A 12,574-nucleotide genomic window follows, 5' to 3' on the forward strand; every position below is an offset into this window, starting at 1 on the left:
CACGCACGCCCGGTAATCTAGATTGCGGCTTGCATGTCGACGAAATATTCCCGGCGCGTGTACGATGACCGCGTTTTCTCTCCCTCTCTCTCTTCCTCTGTTTCTTTTTTTTTCGCCGGCGCTGTCCTGCGCTCGCTTGTCGCTCGCGCAATTCGCGCAGCTCTCGGGTCCCACGCGCGAGAACGCGAGACTTTCTGCGTTCCCGTTGTTTCTTTGGTTACTCTTTTTCGTTCTTTCTCTCTCTCCCCCTTTTTCCGCTTTTTGTTTTTTTACGGCAGCTCGCAACGGAATTTATGACAAATTTCCGGGCCGGCCGGTTATTTTAATCCGCAATCTGCGCGACGGAACTATTTGCGCGAGGGGACGTTAACCGCGGATTTCAGCTCGCGCGTTACAAATTTGCGCGGGAAAGGTCGGATCAATCGAGTAATCGTCATCGTGTGTCGATCCGCGTCGCGTTTCCTGCCGGTTTTCCGTGGGCGCGAGCTCGCCCGAAATAAAACTTATCCTTGAGTGACAGGCTCCTCTCTTTCCCTCCCTCTCTTTCTCTCGATTCATCACCGGTGGACTCGTTGACGCCTGACGTAACGTCGTCGTCGTTACGTTGCGAATGCTCGCCGGAAAATTCGCGAACGACCCGGATCGACCGGTGGATACATTCGTTGCAGCGGCCGCGGCGCAACGGCGCTTTTTATCGGCGCGGATCTTCTTCCGTGTCGCACGCACGGAGGAAAAGGGTTACGATTGCAACATAGAGCCGAGCGCAGAAGAGAGAGAGAAAGAGAGAGAGAGAGAGAAAAAGACGACGGGAGCGGGTCGTTGCTTGGAAAGTCGGTGAAATATTAGCGTGCTCATGTCACGCGAAGGGAACGAGCGGGCGCGTCGACTATTTGTACGCCGTTTAAGAGGCTTCCATATTCAGGGAATCGCCACGGAGAGCAAAATCGAAATATCGATATTTATAGCGATATGCCTATATCGGTATCGATAACGTCGTTTCATCGTTATAATATAACCGCCGCTTGCTGTTGCGCAAACAGATCCGAGGTTTCAGCGCGCCGGTGTGCAATTATTAAGCTTCAACTTTATATTTAACCGTGCAGACGTTATGCATACATATTTAAAATGGAAGCCTTCGGTGTTCTCGCGCGCGTATGCTTTGCTTGTACGTGCGTACATCGCTCGATGAAGCAGCCGTTAAATTCTCGAGAATCTTTTCCTCTTGTGCACGCGCGCTCGTACAAATTTCACTCGCGCGAAAATGCACCGATGAAGAAATTGCAGCTATTTCCGGCACCGAACGTATTCGCTAGAATACAATCAGTGTATTGTCACTGAGAACTGAGTTGATAGTCACTAGTGATCCTTGTAAGCAACTACAAATCGGTAAAGTTTCGTAGCAAAAGTCCGTTAATAGCAGCAACTGTTGACATCAGAAAAATCTAATTGCAGGAACAGGAGAAAGATTATTCATTACTTCCTTTTTATTATCTTAATCTCACTTTTAAGGGATCGTCAGTGGTTTTTATTGTGGTGTTTAATTGATTTAATTTATATCGTACTTGAAAATGCACGTTCGTCCTGATGGGACTTAAAACTCGAAACTTTTAGTTCTTGAGTTTCCTGCCATATCAACTACGCCAAACATGACATGGTTGAACGCGTATACGATATATGCATATATTTCTGCTACGGGACGCGTAACAGCGAATTTTCCACTGGCCAAAATCAATGAAATATTAGACGAAAAAATGAAGTGGAAGAATTCCTATTAAAAAATTAATGAATACTCACTGAATATCGGTAGAATATTGTTTTAATGGTACAATTAATGACATATTAACTGATTCAATTTAAGAGAATACTCTTTCTTTTGGTTTTAACTACAAAAATAGAAGAATCACTTTTCTTGAGAATCTTATTATAGTGTCAGCGACAATAACCTTATCTGTTATTCCCTTACAAAAGTATCTCATCGGTTTTAGCCCGCGAAAACAGTTTGAATTGCGAAAGCGTTTGCATCCAGCTGAATGACCCCGTTTTTAATCGGAAAAGGATCATTTTCTGCAAAAATAAATAGTTTTAGCGAATTGCATACGAATATACGCGAGAATATATACGAATATATAAACGTACTATTATTTTTGAATAATAAAGACGTACAATGCTGTATAAATTTGGGTTGTGTAAACGCATATATACATTCACATTGGGAGAAAAATATAGTTATTTTCGGAGATAATAATTTCTTAATTAATTCTTTTTTTATTTTAATCGCAAAAATGGTAATAGTAATATGCACGTAATTATTACCGACACTATAGCAACACTTACTAAAAAAATAATTAGCTTGACTATTTTGTGGTTAAAATGAAAGAAAGATATTATTGATCCTGAAAATATCTATATTTTTCTCTCAGTGTAGGTGTACGAGGTGTACAGTGTAGGTGTATTCGTTTATCACTTACGAGCACTCACATTGTACAGTAAATACATGACTCTTTAATGCGCTTCTTTCTATATTGATACTAATCAACTAACTAACTAAAGAGTAACATATTAACGTGCTCTCACTCGTCAGCTGAAAAACAAGAGTTAAAAGCGATCTCCTCAAAAGTACTCATAAGTACTCGAATGTATTATCATAAGTATCATAAGTACTCGAAGTACTTATAATATTTCTTCGTTTAATAGACTTCGGATGCCTGAGAATGTAAGAAATAGGGATAAAAATAATAGAACGATCTAAAAACGGGCTATATGAGGAATAAAAACGATGAAATATTTGTGTAAGAGGCTACTACACTATAAAATATGTTTGGCTTCGGAGATAACTATAATTTTCCGTCAGTGTGTCTGATTTCATTTTCTGAATTCTTGCCGCGAAAGTACACCGAGATAAAAATATGTTTGGCATTTATAACTGTAACACCACAACTGTATATCCATGATAAAAAAATTATACTCAAGAAAGCCATTTTCCTAGCAAGTGTTACTATAGTGTCAGTTGTAATAACCCGTGCACGCTTCTTACTGCTACGTGCTACTTTTGCGGTAAAAATCAAAACAAGGGTATAGCTGAGGCCGGAAATAATTATAATTTCTCTCGCTCAGTGCACGATCGCTCCGGCGAACACCTCCGACCACCCACCCACGTCCATCGGCCAATAATTAAAACACGCGCGCTCTCGCGTGTAAATATTTCATGCTCCTTATCGCGACGCGGAGGGACACTTGGTTGATACGCGCGCCCCTATCTAACTGCCAATCGAATCAGATACGTAAAATATGCACGCCCATCGCGCCGGGAAATTTCGTGTTTCTTATCATAAACGAACGCGTCGTCGGAGCTGCCTTGTAGTTACCTCCAGCTGCGTAAACAAACGACAGAGAAAAGCAATTTCATCGATTCCGCGACGTCTTGAGAGGAAGGAAGAAGCGAAGAAAGAAAGAAAGAAAGAAAAAGAGGGAGAGAGAAAGAGAGAAGGAACGGGACGCTCGTTATCAGGGGGAGTACCGGCAATCATTCCGGTGGAAGTTTGCACGACATTCTCCGTGTCGCGAGCTAAGGAGATGAAGAATTCACGGGAAAACACATCGGCGCGAACGCGTGTGTGCGCGCGCGCGCTTCAGCGGGGGGCGTCGAGAGGCGCGCGCGCTTTATTGGATGAAATGCAAATTGAATCGTAGTAGTAGCGAGAGCACCGAGAAACGACGCGAGTAAATCGCACCTCCGCTCCTTCCCTACCCCCTTCGGCCTGCTCGCTGCTCCTTTCCGATCCTTGCCGTTGCCGCTCCTTCCTTCTCCACTCCCCCTTCGCGAGTCCGCGTGTTCTCTCCGATAATTCGCACATAAATTCACGACAAATTGAAATAAAAACTGGGTCGATCGAAATGCAATTTAGCCGAATGCACAGCGCACTCGCGCCAAGAAGGAGCCCGCGAGAGATCGTTTAGTCCGGTCGAGAGGCAATTGCGCGACTCTCCCCGCGCGCGCCGTTAATTGCCTACTTTGCATCTGTTTCTGATTATCTCGCGGTCGTTATCGAATCGACGACTCTGCTTTTCCCTCCTTCGAGTCGAGCCGCTTCGCGTTCGCGTCCACGTTCGAATTCGCGCGCTCGAAGCGGCTTTATCCCGATGCTCGCACGCAGCGCGCGTCACCGCATGTCCCGGTCGCTCGTTTCACCGCCGTGTCGCTTCTAAAATCAGCGAGTCCGGTTAAACCGGCGGGCCGTCCTTTCATCGTCCCGCGTCTATTCATTCTTTAAAGCCCAGTTTACATAATAACGTATATTAACTTTGAGCCTTCTCCAAATTTCGCCTGTTTGTTAAAGTAATATGTATTTCCGTCGAATATAATATCGTCGTGCTATTTTTTAATTGTACTTTTAATACTAATTTACTTTATTTTAATATTAATTGTACTTTTAATATTAATTTACTAATATTCTCTAAATTAAAAATAAGATCTCGACGAAAATACTATAATATTAAAGACTAGAATACAGACATTATATATAAATTTCAGAATTACTGGTCACATTATTTTGAAAATACAGCGGTGTAAAGTTCATAATTTCTAATAATACTCGAAATTCATATACATGTGCACATATTTGAACACTTATATACATTTTCCTATTAACACCTATTCGCAGCCGCTGACGTAAAGTAGTACGTCTTTTCCCAAACTATAGTTGGTCGCTGTTGACGAACTACTACGTCTTTTTAAATTCTATAGCTGATTGCCGCTAACGTAATATTATGTCTTCTTATGTTTCAAGTGAAAATTAATAAAAATGCATTTTAACAAAGTTGAAATTAGATTTAAGTCAACAAATCAAACGAAAATAAATTTTACGTATGCAAATATTGCAGAATATCTCTATATAAAGACAAATGTCTTCAAAATTATTATACAAAAAAGAAATTGTATTTTTTAAATTGTATTTTATTTTTAAATTGTATTTTTTAAATTGTATTTTTACATAATATATGACTAATTTTTTTTATGTAATAGTATTTAATTAATTTTATTTTTAAAGATGTTCAATTCATTTTTTCGAAAATATAAGTAATAAATTTTAAAGTTTTTTTTTTAATTAAAAAATTTTCTGTTTTCCTATGTTCACAATTTGACATTTTCTTTGTTTAAATTTATAACAGATAAATTTTCTTCAATTTTAAATAACAAATAGTTACAAACGTGATGAAGCAAGTTTTAACCCTTTGCACTCGAAGTTTTTTTCATTCATATTACCAGCAACTCGAAGCAATTTCAGTGGAAAGATCATATTCACATATAAGTAAATGATATGCGCATTAAAAGAAAAGTCATTGTTGTATGTTATTGTTTTTTTAATTTTGTTAATTTGTTAATTTGTTAATAGTTGTTAATAGTTTGTTTTAAGTTTGAAGACAAATTTTAAATGGCTCCGCTCCGGAGCCCTCGAGTGCAAAGTGTTAAGATTTCTATTACTATTTTAACGACAGAACTCTGCGGCAGCCAGCTTAGGATTTGTTGCACACGGCTTCCAGTTTTAAAAAGGTGAAAAAATTGTCACGAAAGTGTTAACTATGCATCTCTATTAGCTCATGCATAAATATAGCATTAATAAGAAAAATAAAAAATAATAATATATTGATATTTGTAATATTCTACACACACACACACACACACACACCCACACACACACACGCATTTACCTCAACTTAGTATCTCAAATTAACATTTAATATTTAGACAGTGGAAACAAAATGTATGCAGGAGCGTAACTTTGGCTTGATAAATACTAAATTCACGAGCGGTTCCCCCTTGACGCGCCATTGAAAATGCGACACCGAGCTTTACAATCTCCTTGAAAGAATGCTCGCGTTACAAATTAATGCTGTGCGGAAATTCGTATTCCGTACACGAGGCAGCTTTTAGCGACGATCACTCTCGCCGCGCGGGGAGGGGGAAGGCGCGAATAAAATCGCGCGATGCTTCCCGTAAATTCAGAAACGAAAAACAAAACGAAAATATATACGCTTATCTCTCTTCCAATGGGCACACACACGCGCGCACACACATTCACAGACACGTTCTATTTTACGATAAATCTACCTCTGCCTCGCGCCGTGTGTTCCTGGCCTTATCCCCCGGTCGCGCCGCCACAGCACATACTTCCATTCTGTCGCTCACAGGCACGAAGTCGCCGGGAACTTTTGCCGCGGTGTCTCGCTTTAATGCGGTGTAGATTTCACGTTGATTATACGCCAGATGCTTCATTACCGCCGGCGGCTTTCGGCTCCGGCGGTGGTCGCCGATGGAGACAAACGCGCGCCGCGAGAGAGACGCCGCGAATTTACAAATCGCGCGAGCCAACTCTCGTTTGCTCCGAAAAACGTCCGCACCGGATTGAATATTCCCCTTTACGAGACGTTCCGCGGTGTTTCACGTGCTCGCTCGTCGCGCCTCTCGCTGCGGGCGTGCGACTTTTTTGCAGCGTCGCCGACGGATGTCAGCGAAACGGCGTGCGCGTTTCAGCAGCGACGTAATAACGTATTATGTTCGCGGGCCGCGTCCGTCAGCGTGATGAATCGCACGACCCGATGGTTAATACAAGGTTGTAGCAAGAGTTAATCAAATATTGACGCGCGCCCGCGCGCAAATACGGAGATGCAGCGGTGTGCGCGAACGCGGAATATTTTTATACGCGTCGCATTCGACTTCCCGACAGATTGATTTGTATCTGCTGTTTACCAGGGGGAAGGGGCGCGGACGGGGGGGGGGAGGAGGAGGGCGGCAGCAGGGAGAAAAAGAGCGCCGTTTATTTGTGCGATACAAATTTACCCGAGCAAGGTTCAAGTGGACACTTTCGTGAAGCAAACGACAAATAGAATAAAACAAAGGACAAAGCGAAAAATTGCGAAAAAAAAAAGAGAGAGAAAGAAGAGGAAAAACAGTCGGCCAATTGATTCGGCTACGTCGAGGATCGCGTAGCGGAGAACGACCTACTACTACTATTGTACAGAGAGAAAGGTTTCTTCAGATTCAGTATTTCTATTTACTTGACTAAAATTTGTTTCATAGAAACAACATACACTTGTACGAGATATTATTTGTTTGAGTAAAAATTTTATTGTCTCATTCAAGTGGAAACTCTATTATTTAACAGAACGAACACTATTATTCGGAATAGTGTCTTTTAACCAAGTAAAATATGATTTGGTTACAATAAATATGTAAAATGAAGCAAGTAATTTCTTTATAAGAAAATTATCTTTCGTTTCAAATTTTTTAATTTAGGGCAAAGATACATATTTTCGTTGAAAAGTCTAACAATCGTACTTATTAGTCGAAACGTTAGTTTTTTTTTTTGGAGCATGCCGATAATGAAATATGTTTGTAGATGCGACAAAATTTATTAAATTAGAAAAAATCTTTTTCTCAGTGTACTACCACTACCGTCACCATTAACCCTCCCCTCCCCCCGTCCACCGGGAAGCCGGTATTGAATATTGCAATGAGCGTTGTAATCACTTCAGCTTTATAATCACTAAACAATAGTTATAATCACTTTGAATCAATTAGAATGCGCGGTGAAGATTGAAAAGCGTCAAGCGCACGATGCATGTTATCGTAGCCGAGAGCGATAACAACATTCACATACGCCGCGCGGTGCGCGGAGTCCATTTTATAATTACTTTATTTGAACTTCCGCGCAAAGCTTCCTTCCCTCCCGCCCCTCCTGTCCGCCGGAAGTTCGAAAACCCGCGCGCGACATCCGTTTAATTGAACGCGAAACAATTCAGAGGGCGCGCAGTTGTGCGCGCTCGCGCGACCACGTCAAGGGCCGAGCGGACGAGGTAATGTTATTATTATCACGAGATACGCGCTAATGGCGCATCGCATTAATTGGACGGTTTCGAGGCGTTTCTCGTCAGCGCGACGTGACGCGCGCGAAACACTCGCCGTCGGAAAAATCGTGTAGCTCTCAGAGAAAAAGATTCCTTTAGATTTAGTGTTTCTATTTATTCGACTAAAATTTGTTTTCACAGAAACAACATATACTTGTACGAAATATTATTTGTCCGAGTAGAAATTTTATTGTCTCATTCGAGAAAACCCTATTATTTAACGGAAAGAACGCTATTATTTGAAATAGTATCTTTTAATCAAACGAAATATTATTTGTTTCAAACGAATTTTTTATTTAAGATAAAGATACGTATTCGTTAAAGAGTCTAACAGTCGTATTTATTAATCGAAACATTAGTTTCTTCGGGGCATGTCGATGATGAAGTTTGTTTGGATGCGATGAAATTGATTAAATTTGAAGACATTTTTTTCTCAGTATAGAAGTTAAACCTCGTGGGTGGTAAATTTGTGCCTAATGTCGCTACTAGCCAATGATGTAACATTCACTTCTTTCAATGGCTAAAAAAAAAATATAAAAAAATATCTAACAATCATATAATAATTAAGTAAATAAGTTGAACTCGTTACGAGATAAAATATCGTAACCAGTTGCCAAGCAGTAATGCAAGCTCACTTTTGCTCTTTGAAGATATCTGTACTGTATTTTCGCTAAGTACTGTATTTTCAGTGGTACATCAAAAGAGTCATTCGTAAATTTAATATTTATTCATCGAGCAAAATTACATTTCCTGTACATTTATCACGCTACCTAAATAATAAATGTTAATTTGAAACGAAACTGAGGTGGACATGAACACGAGTTCATTTCGTGCTACAATTATCTTGAGATTTTTATGGAATAACGTTCTCTCAATTTTGATTTGCTACCCCATTTTTAAATTAATTAGTGTGACGGGTACATAACAGCTAAATTATATATATTTTATATTTACATTGTTTTAAATATAGAATCTATTTATTTATTTATTATATTCTAGAATATAGAATCTATGCTATTTGATGTGTATCTAGAAATCACAAAACCGATTCTATATTTATTGGATAATCAGTCAATGACGAACTAGTTACGAGCTAGAAAATTTAATCTATTCTTGTGCTAGCTAACTGCTAGCTTTTGATTTAGGTACAGTTTTTCTCGAGACGTTCAAAGAAAGTATTCCTGCAAATCGCAGAATGCGTCGAATATCTATGTAAGGCGGACGTATAAGATCGATTCACGATGTTCAACCTTGCACTAATTAAAGCTTTGCGTTCCGATATGCACTGCTAGTACCGAAAATCTATAGTATATGCGGCACAAATTATAGTTTTTTTAATATTGGCAGTGAATTTCGGGACGCAGCCTAAAGTATCGCAGATTAAAGTTGCGCGTCGCCACGAAACCGACGGTAAAGTAGAAGAGAATAAAACGAAAGGAAAGTACAAAAATACTAGATATATTCGCGGGAAGAGGCCTGTGACAATTCGACTAGTTGCAATTACAGCGATGTTGCGGGTTTACCAATACCCATAATCCGCGTATTTACCGATATTTCCGCGTTTCGAATATCGATACCAATATTCCCCTTTGCCTCCCTTTGCCGTAACCATACGCCGGTATCCCGTAGCTATTAACTTGCACACACACACAGTTAATATTTATTTTCAAGCGTATAAAAGTTTATTCTCGAAAACATATTAGCTCGATAAAACGGCCCGGTGCGCAACGTAGCCTACAAATTTCAAAAGATGCTATTACCCAAGGGATCGGATTTATCGCTGTGAAATTGTCCGATGTATTGAATAATGCGTATTAAATGAAATTATAAATTTATCTACAATCGAAATGTTCATATCAGACGTGACGACCTGCATGCGGATATTAGCGCGGAAATCGACGTTATATCTGATCTTGATGATAAATAAACGAATGAATAAATAAATGGCTGGCTGAATAATGAATTATTTTCACTAAATGATAAATAAATGAACGATCAAACAGCATTTCAACGGCAGATTCGTTCCGAACTATCGTCCCGGCCGCACATCTAATTCAACGGATGCAATTATACACAGGTGCGCGATTAACAAGTGCAAGGCAGAGAAAGAGAGGGAACTCGACGACATCGCAATTCCGCGAAAGGAATACGCGCGAATATCTCCCCAAAACGCCCAGTCGCCCTTCGGTCGACGACGATCGGCTAATTTCAATCGCTGCGTGCTTGCGTGATGCCGCTGGCATCTTCACGCTCCACATGTCGAAGGCACGCCGCGAGAATTCGCGGACCGAACGGAAACGCACGGATTCGAGCGCGCATTCGGAGATCGATACGTCGCATTCCGTTCTAATAACACCACCGATCTGTCCCGACGGTCCGGCTGATTACTCATTATTAAGGCGGAGATTACTCGTTGAGGCGCGACTTCCGCAAAAATATTCATTGACTGGAGGTTGAAGAGGAGGAGGAGGGTGGGAGGTGGGTGAACCTCGCTCGTGATTTAACGCGTTTCTCACGAACTCGGGGAAGATATTTGTAATAATTGAGAAAACAGCGTTTGCTTGATTCGAATCTTAGATCTAAAGCTTCTCGCTTACCTCGCGGTCACGTACGACGGGCAAATACGCATCTCCGTGGGGCGTCGATTCGCTCTCTGACCTGTAAACAAAGAAACAGAAAACATTATATGACAGTATTAATGAGACACGACGATTAATTATTACCAGAGTAGAATATAAGCCGGAATATAGCCGCAGAATATTGTTACTTAGATTCCTCTCAGATGAGTTTCCAGTTTCCAGATAATTTTACGATCAGTTTCTAACTGGTTTATATTCAATTCTTAATTTTTATGTTTAATTGTTAATTGTTTAGCACGGTATTAATTTCTAAAGTATCTTAACCAAAAAGAGACATCGATTTAATTATCCTTTTATTTTAGTAAACAATTTCTGGTTTTTTCTCATCTGTTACATCACAGAGAAATGTATTTTTAATACAATATAGTTGTACGTCTAATATCACTACCTACAGGCACAAATTTATTTTTACATTATTATATTTATATTATTATACATATTTACATTATTCTTATGTATTATTCAGAACTATAAAATTAAATTTTCAGATAATAACTAAATATAAAAAATAGAAAGATTATTCTATACATAAAAGAAAATTAACATTTTGCGGAATGTAATGATACTGAATTACAAATCTCATTTTCTTACCACTTTTTTACATATTATTGATATTACGATATTTACGCTTTACGATACGCTTTACTATAAACATCATCTACATTATTAGAAGTTATTATAGGAGATACATTTGCTGTTAATTCCCATTCTTGTAAACGATTTGATTTCATTAATTACGTATACATTTTACTTTATTCCAAACATGTCCTTTAATTTCAAACGTATCACTTTGCAACGAAAGACACAGGATGGCTATTACTTATTTATGTTATCAAATTATTTTATATATATACAGATGTTACAAATTCTCGACGGAACCCGTCATTATCGCCGTCGACGTTCCTCGTCGAATTTTCCCGACTTTCTCGACTTCCGGCCGAACGAGTGATGCAGATTTGATCTCGATTTATCGGTTGTTTTGACACCGAAGGGCGTAGGCATTCTCCGGGATGGATTTATCGACGCGTATGATATACAGTTGCGATTTGCCGCGGCGAAATAACAAAAACGGACGAGAGTTTAATTCGCGATCCGACACTTTCAGCATTTAAATTCCGCACTCGGTCGCAGTAACGCCGGACGAGCCGGAAGCACAATAAGTGACGCCAGATGTTGCACAGCAGCAGTAATAAAGGACGATACCTTTACTCCACTCCCGAAGGAACCGACGAGACCTGTGGCGAAACCCCCCGCGATCTAATTCCGCCCCCGGCAAGCAAGCTGCGTCGCTCCAATTAGCAAATTCTTGCCAACCGGCGGGAATTAACAAATTCTCGCACGCAATCCCGCGCCAAATGTCGCCCGACACGACACTCGAGACGACGGCGGCTCGCGATACATTTTAATTCAATACCTGAGCGCTTCTTTCCGCCCAGCGTGTAATATAAATACTGAACGCTGATCGCGACGGACCGCGTCGTCTGAGTGACTCCTCCGACACCGTCACCCGCTAGCAGCGAGCGTCGAGAATATAATTATCATAAAAAGAATATTATAGATTAAATGAAAAATGTATAGGATTTTCGATTTAATATGTAAAAAGGTGGGCGATGTGAAACGAAAAAAATTAAAGGAAATCAAAATGAAGTAAAATTGGAAAATGATAATGTTGAAAATATGAAGTTGAGTGATTGAAAAAATTTATTCATAACAAATTACATTACTTGAGACTTGACCAAATTAAATAAATTGTGCAACGTCAAGCGAAAGATATAAATAGTATAAAATGAAGTAAAAACGAGTGATAAAAGCTAACAGTATCATACAATGCCCTCTTGTATAGTGTTGAAAAGTATTCTTAATCCGTGTTCTAGCAAGCAAGGATCTTGTGAAATAACGAATTAATAATTGATATTAAATAATTATTCATCGGTTGTTCTCCGTGAACATTTATTCTGTGAAATCCTTTCGCCTTTCTCGCTCGGAAATTACAAACGACTGACTCGACATTGTCCTCGACATCCCTTTAT

The 12,574-nt window shown here is 39.8% G+C and overlaps 1 protein-coding gene across 3 annotated transcripts in view; it reads right to left on the minus strand.

Annotated features, from left to right (window-relative positions):
- LOC106749106 (putative polypeptide N-acetylgalactosaminyltransferase 9) overlaps window positions 1–12,574 on the minus strand; it is a 253,448-nt gene that overhangs the window by 173,544 nt on the left and 67,330 nt on the right. For 2 of the 3 annotated variants that reach the window (XM_014628339.1, XM_014628262.1), the window contains exon 2: window positions 10,503–10,563. The gene's annotated coding sequence lies outside the window, so the exon portion shown is untranslated. Of the gene's footprint in view, window positions 1–6,109; window positions 6,135–10,502; window positions 10,564–12,574 lie in introns of those variants that run through there. The other variant, XM_014628421.1, reaches the window with a different exon arrangement.

This window comes from Dinoponera quadriceps, unplaced genomic scaffold (genome assembly GCF_001313825.1).
Source record: "Dinoponera quadriceps isolate SergipeBrazil2010 unplaced genomic scaffold, ASM131382v1 scaffold123, whole genome shotgun sequence".
In the NCBI taxonomy this organism is placed as follows: domain Eukaryota; kingdom Metazoa; phylum Arthropoda; class Insecta; order Hymenoptera; family Formicidae; genus Dinoponera; species Dinoponera quadriceps.